This window comes from Nicotiana attenuata, chromosome 7 (assembly GCF_001879085.1).
Source record: "Nicotiana attenuata strain UT chromosome 7, NIATTr2, whole genome shotgun sequence".
Taxonomy (NCBI): domain Eukaryota; kingdom Viridiplantae; phylum Streptophyta; class Magnoliopsida; order Solanales; family Solanaceae; genus Nicotiana; species Nicotiana attenuata.
The window spans coordinates 62,085,368-62,104,615 of NC_031995.1; positions in this window are offsets into that span (position 1 = coordinate 62,085,368).

Sequence of the window (19,248 nt, forward strand, 5' to 3'; positions counted from 1 at the left end):
GGGGGGGAGCTAGGTGGGGGGAGGTAATTAACTTCCATCGAGCTAACACTATCAGAATACTTCAGATATTCCAAGAGTTCATTACTCAAATGGTCACTCGACTATCCCAATTTATCTCCTAAAGTCACTTTTCTTTCGTTTGTAACAACAAAGTCACTGAACTATGCTTATTGCACTCAGAAGGTCACTCAACTAGATTTTCCAACTCTCTAAATTGTAAACATTTATCTTTTTTTTAACTTTTTAATATTATGATTTTTTTCTTTTTTAAATTACATTATGGATTTACCTATAGAATAAATAAATATTATTTCTAAATTATAAAAATAAAAAGTATTTAAGCATAAATAATGCTGGAATAACAAAATAATGAGCATAATAAAAAAATTAATTAGAATAATTTGTTAGTAATAATAATTTTAGTATTAACAACAAAAATTCAAAAATTTATTTACACAATTCAGAATGAAAGAAAATAAAGTTTGTAAAATATATATTCCATGCACGTAATATAAAAATAATTATTTAAATAAATATATTTTTATAATATACATTATATGTTCTTGAAAATTATGCTCAATTATATTATATATATTCCATGCACGACTTAACATAGCATATTTTACCCTATACAGATGGCCCCCCTGCTTTCCGGTGATATAACTTTGTATCATCGGAAAGTTGGTAGAAACATAATAATATAATTGGGCATAATTTTCAAGAATATATAATGTATATTATAGAAATACTTTTATTTAAATAATTTTTTTTATATTACGTGCATGGAATATATATTTTACAACCTTTTTTTCCTTTCATTCTGAATTGTGTAAATAATTTTTTGAATTTTTGTTGCTAATATTAAAAATTTAAAAAGTTAAAAAAAATAAAAAGAAGATAAATGTTTATAACTTAGAGGGTAAAATAGGTATTTGGCAATCCAAAATTTGAAAAATCTAGTTGAGTGACCTTCTGAATGCAATAGGCATAGTTCAGTGACTTTGTTGTTACAAAAAAAAAAAGTGACTTTAGGAGATAATTTGGGATGATTGAGTGACCATTTGAGTAATTGACTCGATATTCCAATAATAAAACTTTTGCTTTTGATCACACTTTATCAATCTACAAACATACCAGTCTTTAGCCAGAATAAGAAGGTTCTTGACAAATATTGAAGTGTAATAATAATAATAATAATAATAATAATAATGATAATAATAGCACTTTAATATGTTATCTCATACATCATATTACGGCGTTCATCACACTATCTATAAGTATGAACCTGGAAAATGGAAAATAAAATCAAGATACACGCACATCAATTCACTAAGTCTAACATATTAATTAACAAATAATATACTAAGGTCGTAAAACGTATTTGATTATGCGAAACAATGAAATATGCATGTATTAAAAACTGGGACCTACCGGCAGCCTCTTCAGCCCGAGCTCGTCGTACTAGGTTTAGCTAGTGCGGTCTATATCTATGATTTACGAGCTTTCGTACAGTGAACATGTTACCCGATACGCACTCGAAAGATAGCGGCTGAGTGTGTCCCTTAAAATTTTTCAAAAAAAAAAAAAAATTGGCGCCTACATATACATGTATTGCTTGACCAAGTAATTACTTCGATGGTAACTAAAACATTTGCATATAGTAAATTGCAAATGTTTTCTTAGGTTTATTTTATAATTATGTCATAGTCATAAAGTCAGATTCTACATATTTAAACTAATTAAATCGTTTGTTTTAGCTTTTTTTCATTAATGGCCTGGCAACAACACTTAGCAACCAATGCCATTTTAGTGTTAGGGTTAATCAAAAGATAAGATGATCAGGTCAATTCTTGATAATATATAATGTAAGGCTGAATTAAAATATTGCTAAGGCATGATGATAAGAACGTCACTATAACAAATTTCACATCTTAATGTCAATTATTGATAATGATATCTTAAAATATGATTAAGATTGGATCGTACGTAGGTCATTTGAGGTTATGATCACTAACATATATGGAAAGCAGAAAGCGACAAATTTGTCCTGTTTAAATTTAGAGATTTGGATTTTATTTCTAAGTTAATGATTAAAGAAAAAAAGTGGGAGAAAAAAAATGGTGTGTATTATTTGGATTAAAAAGAATTAAAGATCAAAGTGAACCAAATTAATTGGGATTTTATTTGGTTTACCGTTTGAATATGCTTTTTATTTTTTAAAAATTTTGTTATTCAGTTTTATTAAAATCTGAAATAATAAAATGAGTATTAAACAAATTTCGGGGTTTCGACCCTTTTATCTCTAGGTTTAACTGACTAATTATTTAACTATAAAGTGCCCGTTCACTTAGGTGACATTTGGTCTAAAAAAACGTTGAATTTATTTCAGTTGGAATAATTCGCTTGCACGTTAATTAACAAACACTGAAAACTAAAAAACTGAACAAAAATTATTACAAAAACAAGCTGAATAACTAAATGCACACCCTCTAGATAAAACTTGAATGAAAATATTGATTACTTGTTTATATAGCACCATTACTTTCGATTGATCATCATACAAATACATATAATGAAATTTTACATACCCTCACAAATACGATCTTATATAGGCAATACATTGTCAAATAGTAATTTTTATACTACTAAATGACAAATTATTCAATTTAAGTTGTTGCACGCTTAGTACCAATATGTAGAGCTTTTAATTATTAGGTTTCATGATTTGTAATGGAATGGATAGGATCCTTCAGGCCTTAACTAGAATGTGTTCGAACCCTAGGAATCAAAAAAATGCTAGTAGGGAGTGCTTTCCACTTTAATGGAACTTACACGATGCGATTCCACATTAATTGGAACCATAATGCGGATATCGGACATTTGGTTAGACACAAACAAATGTCCTACTATACTGGTGATGCACATGAAACCTATCGTTAAGATACCAACAAGGATTATGGTGGTGTGATAAGTATTCTTTCATTATTAATAAGAGGTTTCGGGTTCGAGCCCTAAATATGAAATCATTATTATTAGAGAGCTCATTACCCTAAATACGAGACTTCCCCGTACAAAACCGAATTAGACGGAGAACACCGGATGGGAAATCAAAAACAATCTCATTAAGATTCTATCAGATTCTAGGGAGTCATTAATACAAGATGGTATGATTTCACAAAGAGAATTTAATTAGCAGAATTTAAAAGTTGCAGAGCTAGTGAACAAGAGGTGATCCCCTCATGCCATATATCATGGGGACCAAGGTGCATATATGGAGTACCTCGTGTTAATTCTGCTCAAGTAGCTCTCCTCCTCCTCTCCCTCCCCCCCCCACCCCCCCCCCCTTCTTTTAATTTAGGACAAATAATTAGTAGCACAACCCTTTGAATTAACTGTGTAGACCCTAGCTCAATTTTTTTTTTTTTTTTTGCTTTTATGAGTTTTTTCATTACTTTCATATTGGGATTAGTTAGTTATAACTAGCGAATTTTATACAAATTTTATATTTTTGGGGAGAATTAGTTGGGTTGTGTTCTTATCTATTTATAGGATTTCGGTTCGAATCCGATGGTTAATTGATTTCTACTAGTTTAATTATGAAGAATTAGCCCAAATAGCCGATGAATGCATATAAAATATATACATAATTTATGTATTACATGTGTATAATTATGTATAATCACTGTATAATCTATGTATATGTCTAGAAAAAAGTAAACAATTAATATGGCCGGCTATTTGCATAAAGATCCCTTTAATTATGATGAAGCATGAGAGGATCTTGGGTAATAATTATGAGTTCATTTGAATCCAGTAACTTTGACTCAAATTTTATATATTTGTTAAAAAATTTATTAAGATAAATAAAAATAATATACTTAGTAATTAACAAACCAAATAAGCTATAGTATAATTTGAAACTCGAATCCATAAATTTTAAATGTTGAACCTACCTTTGTTATGCAGAAGAAATCATATGAGTGCCAACAAAGGTTGTGAAAAAGCGGTAAGTACTCTTTCATCATAAACCAAAGGTTTTTTGTTCGAGCCTCGAATATGGTATCGTCTTTGTTAGGAAACTCTTTATCCCTAATATGAAACTACCCGATGTGAATCCGGATTTAGTCGGACTCAAATACAGGTATCGAATACCGATGGGAAACATAAAAAGAAGAGCTCATATGAGTGGGACGAATTGGTAAATGCAGAAATGCACTCCCAATAAGTAGTTAGACCTTTCGGTTAGTTGTCTAGTTATATCCAATGAATGCCAACCCCTTTTACCCAGTGGATGTAATTCTTTATTTTATTCTTTACCCAACTTTGATATGACAGGCATTACATATTTTGTTGTCGATCAGAAATTAATCCCAGCTCCTATAATTAGAAAATAAGATTTGAAGCAATCATAAATCTATGATTAAGGTTGGATGTTTAAATTTGATATCTTTCTCCTCTTATAATATGAAAATCTTTATAAGAATCGTCATACAACAATGAACCTAGTAAAATCTTATAAGTGGAGTTTGGAGAAAGTAAAGTGTACGCAGACATTATCCCTACCTTATGGAGGTAGAGAATCTATTTCTGAAAGACACTCGGCTCAAGAAGTATTGCCATACAAGTGTTCTAAAATAATAGATGATTTTGAGCGAACAAAAACGGCAAGAAAACACTGACAAAGGTTGTAGTTGAGTGGTAAACCAAAGGTTTTATTAGGTGTTTGCCATAATTTTCTTACCATATCTGGTTTCCTATTTATTGAAGGAAAGGACAACATGTTTAACTTAATTGGATTTTCCTTCTTGTAGAAGAAAATTATAAATCTCTCATATTTGGCTAGTCCCTTTTCTTGTAGGAAAATGTTTGGAGTTCTATAAATTGAAGATCCGTTCTTCACATTCAGTAACATCCACAATGTAGCCATATGAGGTTTGAGAGTCGTGTTTGGGGGGAGAACTTTACGGGACAAGTGTTAGTGTGTCACTTCTGTGTACCTCTTCGTGATGTTGTTCTCTCGATATTTTGTACTCTCTTTTATTATAGTGGATTGCTCATCTCCGTCGTGGACGTAGGTCAACTGACCGAACCACGTTAAATATTTGTGTCTCTTTGGTATATTTCTCTTTTTGTTGTCTGATTTATCGTCGTTCAAGGTTTGCGTTACTAGCTTCCGCACGACACCTGACTTTTTTCGGTCCTAACAAGTGCTATCAGAGCGAGGTTCAAGACAGGTTCATTATGGCGGGTTCCGTTCTAGCTGCAACATATTTGACGATAATTGTGATTTTTATCTAAGAAATTTTACCGGTGTGCTACAAACACTGAGACAAACTTTGTGGTGGAGATTTGGAGATGCGACCTGTTGAAGGCTATGTGAAGAAGGTGGATCAAGTTTATTTTGTCAAAAAATTCAGGCCAAGGGGGAGAATTGTTAGGTGTTTGCCATAATTTTCTTACCATATCTGGTTTTCCTATTTGTTGAAGGAAAGGGCAACATGTTTACCTTAACTGGGTTTTCCTTCTTGTAGAAGGAAATTACAAATCTTTGGCTAGTCCATTTTCTTGTAGGAAAAGGTTTGGAGTTCTATAAATTAAAGATCCGTTCTTCTCATTCAGTAGCATCCACAATGTAGCCATATGGGGTTTGTGAGTCGCGTTTAGGGGGAGAACTTTACGGGAGAAGTGTTAGTGTATCACTTCTGTTTACCTCTTCGTGAGGTTGTTCTCTCGATATTTTGTACTCTCTTTTATTATAGTGGATTGCTCATCTCCGTCGTGGACGTAGGTCAATTGACCGAACCACGTTAAATGTTTGTGTCTCTTTGGTATATTTCTCTTTTTGTTGTCTGATTTATCGTCCTTCAAAGTTTGCGTTACTAGCTTCCACATGACACCTGACTTTTTTCGGTCCTAATAGGTTTCGGGTCGATCTCTTGATTTGGAGTAACCTTTGTCAGGGAACGTTTTACCCTTAAATGTGGGATTTTTCGACGCGAGTCAGAATTTTGTCGGGCCCCAATGCGAATACAACATCAAGTGAGAAATCGAAAGAAAACACTGCAAGAAAACGACTTCCCTACCAAGCATTATTCTCCAAGAACTTGGGTAAAAAATAATTAATTAGGTTTAATTTTATGCCATCCGATCATAGTCTTTAATTAAAAGGAATTAAAGAAAATAGAATTCCATACCTAGTTGTCTAGCTAGGACTTAGGAGTACAATTAGTCCAGTGAACTATAAAAGTGTGGTGATTTCCAATGTTCAAGAAATTCATTAGGGGAGCAAATTAGAAGGTCATTTTGGTACATTTACATAGAAGGATAATTAGTCTCCCTCTTGTCATTAATGAAAACTAGAAAAGTAAAGGTTAAAAAGTTTGCTTAAATAAAAGGCTAAACTAAGCAACTTGTGTAGATTGATACTCGAGTAGTTAAGTTGGTTTATAGCTGGAATAAAGGTAATACTGTAGATACCTATGACCTATGAACCGACAATTAATTATAATTAAAAATAAATGAGGGGCTAATTTGAGATTTTGATTTAATGATTGTGACCCACACGGTTAAGAAGAGTGCACCTTTCATTTTTAAATGGAGATGAGATGATGTGGGAATAAGTGCCTTACACTTCACCTAACATGCCTTGTCTGCTTAATATTTTTGAAGTTACACTTTAGCCCCCCCTTTAGCTGTATTTAACGATTAATGTAACAAAAAAGAAAAACCGTTCGTGTACGAAGTATTTTGTGTTTACGAAATTATGGAAAGGACTGCATCCCAAGAAGTGTATGACGTAGACAGTCTATCCTAATGCAAGTACAATCAAACTTCTCTATAATAGAATCGTTTGTTCCAGATTTTTTGGGTTATTATAGTGAAGTGCTGTTATATAAAACATATATTATAACATAACATGAAAATCGGTTCCAAAGAAACTTGGCTTTAATAGTGAATGATTTTTACACGATAATATTGTTATAGAAAGGTCTGACTGTATCAGTAACTAATTCCACGGTCCGAATTCATAACATATACTAAGTCATACGAAGACAACTTTATCGTTACTCCAGGCTCCCTTTAGTGCCTATAGCTCGATATATTGATTGTATAAGTTCCTCCCTTTAGCCATTACTATTAAATTTGCATGTAATCACGCAGCGATTCTCCCTTGTAGATGTGTTACGTAAACAAAGATAATAAAGAAATATAAGAAAAAGGAAATGTTGTTCCCCTATGTCTCCTCTTTTTCCCTTACTTACAAAAGTTAGTGTCTATCTCATCTTATGCCCCCCACCAATTCTTATCACTTCTTTTTGTTTGTTTCTCATATGTTGTAATATCTATTTTGAGATCTGATTAATTCGAATTTTCATTATAAAATTTTATATTAGGGTAAAAATGCTTCGTACAAAGGCAATATTATATCAAGATTCAAATTTGAAATTTCTGATTAAAGAAGAAGAAATACTTATCACTCTATTATAATCTTTGACATTATATACAGTGCTATATTTTTAAATCCGGGCAAAGATCACAATCATCCCGCGGTCAAAATTATTAACATCAGGAAGCCGCAAAATATAAATATATATATATATATATATATTTCGACTATTATTTTGAAAGTAGCTATACAGTGTCATTTTCACAAATTCTTATCTTCAGCACCGGTCAAAACCCTCTTTTCTTTTTGTCTTTCAACTCCTTGTGTCTTTAAACAGATGGTATAAACGATCCATTTTTTTAATCAAGAAGATCTCAAATGCATATCTCGTAATCTTCTTTAATTAAATTATTAAGAGCTTTTTTTTTTTCCTTCTGATCCTACGTAGAAAAAAAAAGGAAAAGAAAAGTGAGATAATCCGAATTTTGCATTTTAGAATTGAAAAAAAAAAAAAAAAAATGAGACATGAGACATGAGGTTTATTACATAATGCATGCATCTATTGTTCTTGTTGTAAATAAATATTTAAGTAAACTACATCTCCCGATTTACTTTTCTCCTTGCATATATCTGTTAATTCGCTGCCTTTGACAACGAGAATTTAGCATATATATTACATAAGTTATATTATATTTCTTAATTTCTTAGAAAAATTTATATCATTCATCTGATAATGTGTAAAGTGCTAATTAAGGTGACAAAGCTACCACTATATCCTTATGTTCAATTAAGATCATGTTTTGTATTATAACGTAAATTTGGTCATTTTCATTTTTCTTTCAATGTCTTTGACCATGACATTTTTACTCTCATATAATATTTTTAAAAACACTAATTGTAAAATTTATAAGATATGCACATTTACTTTTTAGTATTTTTTCTACAACAATGACTTCAGCAATGTTTTCAGAAGGCTGTTTTTCTTGGACTTCCTTTTCTTATCTTTTCTTTTTGTTTTTGTTTTCTTCCTTCATGTACTCTTTCCTCAATTATTTTTTGAAGGATATATATTTTTTAAGGGTATCAAGTCAATTAAATCGCATGCGCCTAATACTATATAATAAAAGTTAGATCTAAAAATATAATTAAATACTTTATATTATTTGTGTCTGTCTGCGCACGCGTGTGCAACTAGTTTATATATGAATACAATATATAATTCATAGTTCAAACATAAGATCAAGACTCTTAACTCCCCCACACCCTGGAAAGCCATTTCTACGGGTCCCTTAATTAATTAATTAATTAACTCATTTTGCTGTCTTCACTTTTTATTAAGTTTATTGGGAATAGATATCAGTGTTTGAAGAATGTCTCCACTTTAGGATTAAAAGATTTAAACTGAGTTAGACCATACAATTGGATTACTATTACTTAAGGAAAAGAAACATATTTGCATTTAAAATACATGAACTCACTAGTGGATGTGCAAAAAGATCTTATATTAGATGTTGATAAAGAAATTAAGTTACATATATATATATGTTTGACCCAAAAAGTGTTAAGCTCTTTTTAGTTAAACCAATTTAATGAATAGATAAGGGGTAAATTCTAGCCAAAGATAATTGACTCTAGATTAATGATTGATAAATAAGAAGAGTTGTGTAAGGTCAAGCTCATGAACTCATTAAGATAATGGAAAAAGATCTAATGTATATGATGAGCTTACATTCATTCTTGACATCGTTAATCCATAATGTAAAATAAAGAATAAAGAAAGGATTCACCATTAATGACCACAGGGTATATCTTTATTTATTTCATAACGATGGCTACAGAAGATGAATAGCAAAGCTCTAAACCTTCTCTCATCTTTGAGATGGATTCTCCTATTCACCTCCCTGTTAGTGAAGAAGTGTGTGATTTGTGAGAATCCGCCCTCTCCTCCTTAGTTCTTTCACCTAGTATATATACTAAGTATTCTCCTTTACACAATAGCCAGAGTACCTATGTCCCTTAACTATGCTACAGATTGACCCTCTGAAATGCTGTAACAACCAATTTACCGTACAAGCATTCTGAGTACATGACCTCGGCCATGGCCGAGGTGCTTGTCACTATAGCGTTATACGAATACGACATCGGCCCAAATAACAGTCGTTCCTCTTCCCGCAGATTCCTGTTTGGTCAGATTTCGACCCATACAGTTAGTCCCCCCGCCTATTGAGGTTGTCTTTTGGCAAGCTCGATGGGCGAACTCTGTCGATTCGAAAGTTGTGAGAAATGTGAGCGCTTTGTGCGAGAGGCGAGTACCCCGTCACGAGGTAGCGACGTGACATTTCGAGAGCTACATTAGACTGTCACGTCAGTTCAGAATGTCATTTAAAACTCCTCATGCGTCATTATGGCGCACGTTTTCTATGCGTTGCATCGTTTCCCGTGCCCTTTTCGTTTTCAAAATAGCGGCTTTGATCTTCCCCCTCATGGTACTTATATCCCTATAAATAGGGGGAAATCCTATATTTGAATGTTGCGCTTCCCAATCGCTCAAGAGAGACTTTTGCAGCTTTTCTTCTTCTCCTTCAGTTTCACATTTCCCTCTGTTAAAAATTCTTGTGGTTCACTACCTTTTTCCTTCATCGTTTTTCGCAATCAAAGAAGAGATGGCTAGTGCATCCTCTGACCCAGAGAGAGTTGCTGGTGCCGTTCCGCCGGAAATTGACATGCCTCCACTTGAAGAGGATGTAGTTACGACGGAGGATGAGAAGTTTTCAACCGTGGATGAAGTTGTTCCTCGCCCAGGGAAGGCAAGGACTGACTTCAAGAGCCCTGCTGAGGATGAGTTCGAACCTTTTGTTTCTACGATGGATGCCGCGGCGCTCACGGCGTTCAAAGCCAAATGGAGAATCCCTGACCAAATTGAACTAGTTCCGGCGGGTCGTGACATAGTGCATATATACCGCCCGGGCTACTGTGTGTTTTACGCCTATCCATTTGTCATTGGATACACGCTTCCCCTTCCCTCCTTGGCGGTGGACTTCTCCTGCTTCTACGAGGTGTGTCCGGCTCAACTCTCTCTGTACGTATAGAAGCTCTTCCTTATGCTTATCAAGTACGCGGAGCTGGCCGATCGGGGAATTTCTCTACAACACATGCTTCACCTCTTCGCCCTCCATTTTTATAGGGGAACGATGATTCATCTTCGTCACCGAGGAACCAAGGGTTTGGTGGTGAAGATGGATGACAAGGACAATCGCCGCTTTTGGAAGAACTTCTTCTATGTTCGAACAGAGAACGTGGTATCGAACCCTGCGGGGTTTCCTGAGGCGTGGAATTTCGCTCGTAGGTCTTCCTTTCCTTTTATTATATTATATATTTTTTTAAAATGGTTGTTGGTCGTCTCCCTTTAGTGATTTCGTCGAGTGTATTTTGTTTCCGCAGCCGAGAGAGTACCTTTTCCGTAAGTTACTAATATACGCAAATGGTTGAGCTCGATTCTGTCCCACACGATGGGGATTCGCGAATGGGCGCCTTTCCACGAGAGGTTTGGGCGCAAACCTTCCGCTAGTGAGTCGGCTTATTTCTGCCTTATTTGCTTTGTTCTTTGCTCCGTCTTTTTCTTTACCTTATGTCTTCTTTTGGTTGAATTTCTCTCATTGGCAGGTCGGAGGGGAGCGAGAAGGGCGAGGGCTCCTGTCCTTGATTTCCGTCATCCGGCTTTTTCTGCCCAGCCCGTATCAAGGGTAACTGTAGATGAGGGCGTCCAAAGTCTGGTTGTTCCATGGATCGTGTCCACGTCCAAGCCTGTTCGTTCGGAGGTTGCTCTTCGGACGGACACTCCAGTCTCCACAGTCATTTCGGCGGACGAACCTTCTCATGGTGGTGGCAAAGAGGCCCCGTCAAAGAGGCGGTGGTTAATGTCAGAGGGGGCGTCTTTGATTGAAACACCCTCGAGGGGCGACCCTGTTTCGACGGTGTCTGAAGCCAATGGTGATGCCAGCCTGGGCGTGGAGACGATACCCATTTTGAGCGTAGAAGAAGTTGTAGTGGCAGGGGGACAGAGTTCGGAGGCCGCTGCGATTATTCCGAGCGGTCCATCGACTACTGAGAGGTTGAAGGGCGTAGTGGTAGATGAATATGAATCTGATTCTGATATCGATCCTGAGGACATGAGGATGTTCGAGGAAGGTTTTACCAGGGTCGATGTGAGGGCGGAAGGCCCTTCACATGTGCTCGAAATTCCGTCAGATTTTAACTTGTTGGAGGACACGGTGGACTTGGTGACCCAATTGACCTTCTGTGCTCCGCCGCCGAAAGCAGATCTCTTCGGGAGATCAGTGATTTTGGTTTGTCGCGCGGTGTGGCTGGGATGGCCTTGAGGGTGAGTTTCCTTTTGCTATTTTCTTTGTTTTGTGCCATTTACTTTTGCTAATTCTTCCTTTTTTCCTCAGATTTACATGCTGGAGATCGAGAGTGCTCGTCGGGCTGAGACGCGGGCCGATATCTTTTTGAAAATGGCCACGAGGTACCGCCGGTATCGCAACAGGTGCCGTGAGATGCACGCGCAACTTAGGGCGGGCAATAGTACTCAATCCCTCAAGGAGGAGTTGGAGATGAAGGGTGAGGATCTGATGCGATCTATTCGCAGATGTAGTGAGCTTGAGGGGCTGCTTAGGGCCAAAGACGAGGAGCTCGAGGTGGGCAAAGGGGTTGCGGCGGAATGCGAGGATCTTCAGGCGAAGGTGTTATCCTTGTGAGCCGAGCTTGAGCAGAATGCCACTAGAGTTGCCGATCTAAGTGCAGAGTGGACGGAGAAAGTGGGTGAGCTAGAAAGGAAGGTGGCCGAGTTGGAGAGGGCCGAGGGGGCCCGAGTGGCAGCTTTGGTGAAGGCAGTGGCGTTGGAAGACACTATCTGCGTCCTCAGGTCTGAATGGGAAGCCGAGTGGGCGACGGCCACACTGAGGGAGACAAGGCTCGAGGAGCGGATCGGTGAGCTTGAGCGGGATGCCTCGAACCCGGGAGACCAAGTTGTGGCTCTCGAGGCCGAGAAGGCGCAGCTGTTGGATCAGCCCCCCCCCCCCCCCCTCTCAGGAATCTGCCTCTGTTGTTGTCCCCCGCTATTTGTACGAGTTATGGGTCCATGCTGAGGCCCAACGTGATATATATAAGGGTTTGTGGGTGGCGGGGAGCGTTCCTGAGGCCGCTTTTGAAGATGCTTGGATTAAGGTACGCGAGGCTCGTCTTGCCTGCGGTTATGACCCTGCGACACCGGAGGCCGATGGGGGTGCTGAGATTGAAGATGGGCTCTCTTCTGATAATAACAATGCTGACAAGGATGGTGGTGGAGATGAGGCCGAGTGAAGTTTTTGTAGCTTCTTGTACTTATCTCCTTTTTTTTTTTGTTTTCTTTCTTTTGTTGTTGCTTGTTTTTCTTTTGAGATGGATTCTCCTATTCACCTCCCTTGTAAGTGAAGAAGTGTGTGATTTGTGAGAATCCGCCCTCTCCTCCTTAGTTCTATCACCTAGTATATATACTAAGTATTCTCCTTTACACAATGGTCATAAGCCAGAGTACCTAAGTCCCTTAACTGTGCTACAGATTGACCCTCTGAAATGCTATAACAACCAATTCATCGTACAAACATTCTGAGTACACGACCTCGGCCGTGGCCGAGGTGCTTGTCGCTATAGCGTTATACGAATATAACTTCGGCCCAAATGACCGTTGTTCCTCTTCCCGCAGATTCCTGTTTGGTCAGATTTCAACCCACACAATATATATGGTCTAGGAAACGAGGTCTTATGAGAAAAACCGTACGAGTAAGACCCAAAACAGATTAATCTAGCACTATATTAAGAACGTTTTTGGATTCATGATTAATATCAAAATGAGCTAGTATGCAATTGTCCAATACTTGAGTTGTATAAGATATATATAAACACGACTATCAAGAAACAACAATAATAACAAATCCAATATAATGCTACAAGTAAGGTCTGAGGAAGATAGTATGTACGCAGTCTTATCATTACCTTGTGAAGATAGAGACGTTGTTTATCATAGACTCTCGACTTCAAAAAGTATGATCATAATATTATCGAAAAGAAATACAATAATGAAAACCCCACTAAAAGTAAATAGTAACACGAAAAATACCAACAAAAACAAGATAACAAGAAAATGAGATGAAATAATTTGAGCATTCTTTTCTTGTAATTCACATAATGAAGACTTTACCACTTGTTGTTCTTGCCATGTCGGGCCTTTTGGAGTGAACACTAAATATAGTAGAAGTGTTTGTCCTATAATTTTACTACAAATAGTGTCATATTCGAATAGAAAAAGCAATTACATACTTACAAAATTATGACAAGGGGAAACAATAGTAACAGTGCAAACTGCAAAATAATACAACAATAATTTTGTGAAAATCAAAGAACCGAATAACAAGAGGAAAGTCTTCACCAATTGAAACATGACTTGACTTTATGAGTCATTTCCCAATCAAATAAGCCGACAGACTGTGTTGTCTTTTTCAGGCGTTCGAACATTTTCATTTTTGACTCTGTTTTTTGTTTCATTTCTTCGGAGCTCACTAAATTTGTAATTGATTGCATAGCCGCTTTCAAAAATAATCGATAAAATATTTTTTTTATATTTTAATATATAATTTGCATATTTTATATATAATCAATGTATAATTTTTTTAAATATATTAATAAATATTAATTATTATTTATCAAGAGACCAAACATGTGACTTGCCCTAACTTTAACTAAAAATGCTTTCCAAGACTAATAAAAGGCTCCAATTCCTATATTCTTGTTTTGCATTTTGGGTCTCACATGGGCCCCCTTTAGACCTCCACCCTTATTTGCCCTTAGTCTTTTGGTTCTTTGTTTCCTCTTTTGCTTTTAAGTATTCGGTATTCAAAATCACTAGTCCGAATAATTTAGATTTATGTCAAATAAATCTATTAAGGGATAAAGCTCTTACTAATAAGAGGTTTTTATTCTTAGGATTCGAATCTGTGACTTCTGATTAATGATATAGAGATCCTATATTCTACTAATGGCGTACGCAGAATATTTCATAAGTGATATTACAGTTTGAAGAAGTAAACTAATGAATAAATCACTAAAATGATAAGCGGAATCATTCTTTATATTTATTCTCAATATTTTATTTTTCTTACACATATCTAGTACTTAAAAGCTTTCAACGGCACTATATGCAACAAGGTACATACGCCTCCGTATCCTACCACATCCTTAATGGTTATTTTCTCTTATTTGCACTTAGTCTTTGGTCCAATATTCGAATTTATCAAAACAACAATAAATCTAACGAACCCATTTTGCAATTATGAAGAAAAACAAAAGAAATCCTAAGCAATAATAAAAAATAAAGCGCCACAACAGCTCACCATTGTAAAACATCATAAACTATCTTAAAATATGTTTACAAACACCATATAAAATCATTGTTACCCGAAGAAGAAGAAAGAGGAGAAAAATGCCTGAAGTTGTTTAAACTATGAGTACAAGTTAAAAAAAATTAAAAAGTAGATACGGATTAAATGGGAGCGACCAAATAGGGCGCCCCGTGCAATTTTTACGTATTTATCATGTGAAAAGAGAGGAAAAAGTGAAAGAAACAGAGGGACGATTAAATCACGTTATATATGGGCTATAAGCGCATTAAGAATTGGGAATAGAAGTGCAAGTTAAGAGTCGCCATTTTCACTATTCCTTTTGTGGGTTCCAAATCCTGAGTTATGGGCCTATGGCCCGAATTTTCAACAAATCCGTCAAAATTTTCAACAATAATTTCCATGCTTATTTTAAGAGAATTTTTTTAGAAATAGCCGGTCATATTCATTATTTATTTTTCTAGTTATATACATAGATTATATATGGATTACATACAATTATACACTTAATATATAATTATGCATATATTATATATCCACCGACTCTTTTTAATTTAAACGTTTGGGTAAGCGGCTATTTGGATTAATTCTTTTTTTTTATTTGGATCGATGGCCTGTAACAGATCCCACGTATCATATGCATCAAAGCCAAGTGTAAATTTGGAGCCAATAACACGCAAAATGGAAAAAATAATAATTATACACACTCATGTTTACAATAAATCATATTAATTTACTATAATAATATATGTCATAAATCGATGTGATAATATACGCTATTAATCAAGTTAAGTTAAAAGTGATAAATATGTACCTAAGAAAATACACATCATCAAGATGTAGATTAACATTTTTATTTGGACCACTAAATCATAAATGATCCTTATTTGGAAATCCAACTTTATAATAATATCATTAGTACTTTAAAATGTTGGGAATGGGATAGGAAAATATAATTTATAAAACAGATACCAAAAATGAATTGAATAGAGATGCATTCCTTTCCGATTTTCCTTGGTGCCCTAAAAAAGCACATGAAGCCCAATATGGATTGATGTAACTTGCAGAATTTTTTTGGGCAAGTGTAGCAATAGCCACTTTTAAGCCCACTATTTAAAATATTCACAGTTTATAATGTATTTAAAAATTAGGACTAAGTATCCAGAATTTCTGAACTATTAATTTAAAATTCAAGACATAAGATTCGAACTTTAGGACACGATGTATTAAAATATAAATTTTGAGGTTCAAACTCTAGGATTTCAGACTAAGTATTCTGAATTTGGATGAGCTGCTAATTTGAAATTCAGGACTAAGTGTCATGAATTTTACTAATTTAAAATTCAGGGCAAAAGATTCGAACTTCTGGACACAATTTTCGAACTTTAGGACACGATGTCCTGAAGTTTGAATTTTGAGGTTTAAACTCTAAGAAGCCGTGTCGTGAAATTCGAGCGAAATCGGCTAATTTTTAAATACGTTATAAACTGTGGATTTATTTTAAACACCATACTTAAATGTGGCTACCTGATGTCATTTCCACTAATTTTTTTTTTAGAGATTTTTACCTATAAACTATACTACATTATAGACTTATTTATTCCTACTAGAGAAGTTTTAACTTGATTAAATTTTGATATACAATATACTAACTATATGCAAATTAGTATCCCTTAATATTAGGCATTCGTATTTAATAAAGAATAATTGATACACCCGCACCAGCCCCCACATCGTAGTTCACGAATCGCAGCCCCTCAACCCCCACCCCACACCCCTCGTCGGAGTTCAGCCGTGAAGCCATGAACGACCTCAACCACCGTAAAAACCTCCATAGAAGACCTTCTTCTTTCTCCAGTAATATCCAACAGCAAACTCACCTAAAACTAGCCTTAAACCACCATTAAAAAAATCATTCAAAAAATAGTAGCAAACTCCATAAAAACCAACCCAANATATATATATACAAAAAATTATTATAAAATAAAGACTGTAAACTAAAGACAAGTATAGAGAGAAACTGATATATTATTCGAATTCAAACTGATGTCCATAATGAACTGAAATCTCTTCTATTTATAAAAGAAAGGAAGCTGCTGTGTAAACTAAGCTGCTACTATACCAGATATGGATAATCTTCTACTGAGAGTAATGTTTATCCATAACGGAGTACTGAAAGGATAAGCTCATTGTACCAGGTATAGATAATCTTCTACTGGTGGTAATGTTCATCCATAACGGAGTACTGAAAAAATAAGCTCATTGTACCCGGTATGGATAATCTTCTACCGGAAGTAATGTTTATCCATAACGGAGTACTGAAAGGATAAGCTTATTATACCCGGTATGGATAATCTTCTACCGGGGGTAATGTTTATCCATAACGGAGTACCGAAAGGATAAGCTTATTATACCCGGTATGGATAATCTTCTATCGGGGGTAATGCTTATCCACAATCGGGTACCGAAGTGATAAGCTTCTTCAGGAGGCTTATTTCCAATAGAGTACTAAATAGATAAACATATTTACGGTGGAGTCTCATATGGATAAGCTTCTTCAGGAAGCTTATTTACAACGGAGTACTAAATGAACATCCATAATATAATATATTTATAACACTCCCCCTTGGATGTTCATTAAAAGATAGTGTGCCTCAGTAAAACCTTACTAGGAAAAACCCCGTAAAAAAAAATTCTAATGAAGGAAAAAGAGTACACATATTTAGTAATACGCATTGCTAGGTGCCTCATTAATAACCTTATAAGGAAAACCCTGTGGGGAAAAACCTTAGTAAGGAAAAAAGAGTGCATTGCGTATTTACTCCCCCTGATGAAAACCTTGTTTCAAATATTTGAGTCTCTGCATTCTAATCTTGTATCTACATAACCAATACGATCTGCACCACCTTTGTTAGCATTAGCAAGATACATAAGTGCATAGCAATTGCACTGAGATAGAGTATTTCAGGACCAAGGAGTTCCTCATCCTCTTCTGGAGGTTGGAACAGATCCTTATTCACTTCAAGTGATCGAACACCCATTGGTGTACTTAATGGGTGCGCTTCATCCATGTAAAAGCGTTTAAAGACCCTTTCTGTGTAGGCAAATTGATGGATAAAGATCTCGTCTGCTAAATATTCAATTTGCAGACCAAGATAAATTTTTATTTTTCCAAGATCTTTCGTCTCAGATTATTTCTTAAGATATTCGATTGACTTTGGAGCTCTTCTGGAGTTCCAACAAGATTTATGCCATCAACGTAAACAGCAAGAGTAACAAATTCTGATGACATTTTCTTTATAAAAATACATGGACAAATAATATCATTTATGTAACTTTTTTTCAGCAAATATTCACTGAGGCGATTATATCACATGCGCCCAGATTGATTTAAACCGTACAAAGATCTTTATAATCTGATCGAGTACATTTCTCGAGACTTTGAACTATATGCTTTAGGCATTTTAAATCCTTCAGGGATCTTTATAGAGATTTAATCAAATGAGTCATATAGGTTATAACTCGCATTTAAATGGCATGACATCTTCAGGTGTCTGGACTACTGGTCCGATCCTCACAATATTTCACAGTATTGTGCACTATATTGTATCAAATATATCGTCGACGATCATTTTGTATAGGTTCCTAAGCGACATAACTTGTTGAGATCTCATCACTTTCTTTATTTTCAGGTACCTCAACTTCTTCTGGAGTTTCATGAAATGTTATGTCGTGGGCTCTTCTAGAGCTCATTTCCTCCTCATTATGATCATTTTGATCATTAGCTCCTTATCATTTTTCAAAGATTGTTACCTTTGGAACCGATTGGTCTACCACGCTTCATGCGTACAGTAAACTCTATCCTTCAGGGACTTTAAATTTTAATAGGAGCATTTGCAGCTGAAATATGATATTTGATTTTTGATCAGCAAATGCTTCTGGCATTTGACTTGAATTATCTTCTAAGTGAGGATCATATTAATGATAATTCGATTCATATAGCATATTTTTCAGATGTTTATTCCATTCCCCAAATGTTAAAAAAACTAACATATATCCCAAATCTTCTTTGGGAAACATATCTTTGTGCATTGTGGTAGAGAAATTAATCATATACCACACATCAAAAGATAATAAAATATTTCGTTTCTGATCCTAAACCAATTGTGAGGGGAGGACTTATCATATATTATTGGTCTGATGCATGCAAGTGCTGCTATATGCAATTTAGAAAATCTTAGACCAACACATGTAGCTTTGTTCTCATAAACAATAGTTTAGCCATTAATAGGAGGTATTCACTGCTAAACTAGCTTGTATATAAACCAGCATTATCAAGATGAACTGTCTTGATTTCATAATCTGAAAATTATGCTCTTAAGTGAGAAAAGCAATTTCAAATGCCAAACTGCAGGTTGACAATAAACA